The sequence below is a fragment of the Frankliniella occidentalis genome, unplaced genomic scaffold (genome assembly GCF_000697945.3).
Source record: "Frankliniella occidentalis isolate FOCC.00 unplaced genomic scaffold, Focc_3.1 Scaffold140, whole genome shotgun sequence".
Lineage (NCBI taxonomy): Eukaryota > Metazoa > Arthropoda > Insecta > Thysanoptera > Thripidae > Frankliniella > Frankliniella occidentalis.
Genome location: NW_026267267.1, coordinates 82063 through 85401, shown reverse-complemented (window position 1 = coordinate 85401; position 3339 = coordinate 82063).

Here is a 3339-nt window from a genome sequence, read left to right as displayed (position 1 = left end):
CGCAGGGCTCACCCCTATGTAAAACCGCTCACCGCCTCGGCGGCTGCGGAAAAACGCTCAGGTCACTCCCCGCCTGCGGACAACAGCTTACCTAGCTTGGCGCTCCGGATAACGGCTTAAGTCGCTTTTTCACTGAGAACGTAATAAAGGTATCATTCGGAAGAGAATTTCCGGCTCTTTCGAATGATGCCAATATTACGTTTATAGTGAAAAGGCGACTTAAGCGGTTATCCGGAGCGCCAAGCTAGGTAAGCGGTTGTCCGCATGCGGGCAGTGTGAGCTGAGCGTTTGTTACAGCCCCCGAGGCGGTGAGCAGGGGGTATCGAAATATATGGTTCAAACGGGCCGGGGACTTTTTCATTGGAAACTATTAGTAGTGAGTAGCCCAGTTGTGACCTCACCGGCGTGGTAAGAATTTATTTTTTGGCCTCTGCACACAAGCGAGTGTGCGCACTGCTCTGCTCTGGGCTCGAGCTCTGGGTAGTTTTACGAACATTAAACTGCAAAAAATTGTGCCAATAATATCTGTAAAATTACAATTGACTTTTTGAACTGTCATTTGACATGTTTCGGCGCTTCGGTGAAAGTCTTGGCGCTCTAAGTGCAAAGATTGGCGAATAGATTGAGCGCTCTTGGGGAGCGGAGGGTCCTTAACTGCACCTACTTAAATTTCCCCGTTATTGCTGCTACACGTCTCCTCACACGACCATTTAATTGAAAAAGCACACAGCTGATCTACTCTGAAAATCACGGTAAAAAATATCAGAGAGTTGGTTTTGGGAGAAAATTGAAAACGAACACTTTTGTGTTGAGGGGTAGACCTTCGGATAGGGGGTAGGAGGGGTGAAATTTTTATTTTCCCAATTTGAACCAAAGTTGAGGCACTTTGAACAGTCAAAAGTCGCAAAACTGTTTTTTTTGTTGTTTTTTTTGTCCATAACTCGTACAAAAAAAAATCGCAGGGGGTTCAAAAAAATGTATAACGTGCGCCTCTATGGTACTACTAAGCGGTGTAAATTTCAGCGCAATCGGACACCTTTCACTTTTCACCTTTAATTTTCGTCCGGCGGCCGGTCCGCCGGGCCCATGCATTTCGTATGGGGCCGCGCGGGCCGTTTTGCCCGGCGCGCACTCTAGGTCAAGCTGTTCGGAGACTAAACAAGGCAGGGAGATGATCGACACGGCGTTTGAAAGCTAAAAGACCAGGCTACAACATTTAGTCGAACCATTTTCCACATTTCTTGCGGGATCACAGAGAAAAAAATTGTTTTTACACAACTTTTTTGAGACATTTTGAAAAAACGTCAACAGCAGTGTAGCTGTTTGAAAACTTATCAATAAGGGCGGGTATACATTTTGTTCAGTAGTCTCTACCGCACATTTGAAGCCCTCTCCCAGCTCTCTAATCCAAAAAGAACCGGCGATATGAGCGGAAAACCGGAGAACTGCACTTACGCCCTTTCGTGTTCAAAAAAGGGGGGTTCCCGATCGAATTTTGCGGCAGACTAAAACTTAAGGTGTTCATACGGGGCCATTCTACCGGATTCTGCAAAAAAACGTTTTGGTTCAATTTGTTTTGGGTTCATACGGGTTTTTGCCTTCGTTGACTGGAGGTTCCGCCGGCGGCCGCTGAGCGGCCCCATTACACGGCCGGGTCTCGCTCGCGTGTAGCCCACAACGGCGGTCGGATGAGGCGATAAAATCACATCACCCGGCCGCACCCGGCGGCCCGGGGCGTGGCGGGGCGTGGCGGGGCGTGGCGGGGCGTGGCGGGGCGGGGCGCCTGAGCAGCGCGTTGCGCGGCGGTTGTGGCTGAGCAACAGGCGGCGGGGGCGCGGCTGCTGCCCGCCGTGTTCATTGACTCGTGGGAACCAATAACGGCTAAGCAGCGCGCCTAAGTTTGCAGAGTCGTCGACAACGCTAAGCCACCTCTCTGCTGCTTCACGCAATGGGGTGGTGGGGTGAGGGGGGTATGCCCCCCCCGAACAGAGTCCTGGGGGTGCGAGCGAGAACGCCAGAGGGGGGCTTTTGATAAGGCGTAAAAGGACGCGCACATGATGCACTTTATTTACAAAGTTGGCTAAAATGTAAACAAAAAGTTCGGTCTGGGCGGGATGAGGGGGGGGGCGACACGAACACGTAGCCACACAAAAAAAGGGGGGACAAGGGAGTTGCGGGGCGCGCGGTGCGGTGGGTGGAGGGAGAGGCGGGTGGCATAAATTTGCCGCTACGCGAAAGGGCGGGAGCATCGTAAATATATGGCGTGAATAATACCCTAAGACCAGAGCGGGGTTGAGGAAGGGTCGGGGGGTGGGTGAAGTTGATGAGATGACAAGGACTGGGGACAGGGGGGGGGGGAGTGAGGTGAGACTCAGTCGAGCAACAACCAACACCCCGCCACCTACTCACAGAGCTCTCAGTGTGACACACGCACACACACACTCGCACACACACAAACACACACACCTGTTCCGAAAACTTCAGTATAAAGCTGTGTAAACCGCACGCTGCCTGGGTGGGATCGCGACCACTCGGTCGGCATACATTTTACATGGTCGTCTTAAACCCAACACTCTCTCGGACTGCTCTCCTCTGAGCGTCGTCCCTCTGTCCCTCCCTCCCTCCGCGAACACTACTCTGGGTCACACACTTCCGGCTTTTCTCTTTTTTTTACCTCTTAGGTCTTCCTGTGGTGTCCCGGTACACTGCTCAGGGCGTTTACTTTCTTTCGCCACAAATGTCACCCACAATTTAATTGAGCTTTTTGTTACTTTCTTGAATCATAGCACTTTACTCTGCCACTCGCAGCCTAACGGCTTGCGGCTTTTGAGATTTTAGTAATATTTCTTCTCAGCTTATTGATTGTTAATGTCTGTCAGAAGTTCTTGGTGTGCTATGATTTCACGCAGGAAAAAGCCCCTACCGCCTGTTCCCAAGGACGCTTTTCGAATGGCTCCGATCACATCAGTGTGGGCGCCCTGCGTTCTGCTAAAATTTAATCAATCGATAACATAGTCAAAAAAATGCTTTCAAGTAGTCAAAACAACCATTTAAATTGACACAAAAAGCTCTGAAGTTATGTTTTTCATTTTCCAAACCTTCAATTCCTTAATTTTTTATTTCACCAGTGTGCACGAGCGTGATAGCGAGTCCTTGGCGTAACAGGCAGGTGTCTCCGAGACTCGGCAAGAAGTACTGTTTTCGCAACTGCAATATTTCATCAGTATTTCTAAGTCGCGCTCCTCGCGAGGTGTGGCGGGCGGTGGCCCGTCTACGCTACGCGGCGCGTCACTCGAGGTGAAGCTTTATCCTCTCCGACCCCACTTCCTCCCCCCCCCC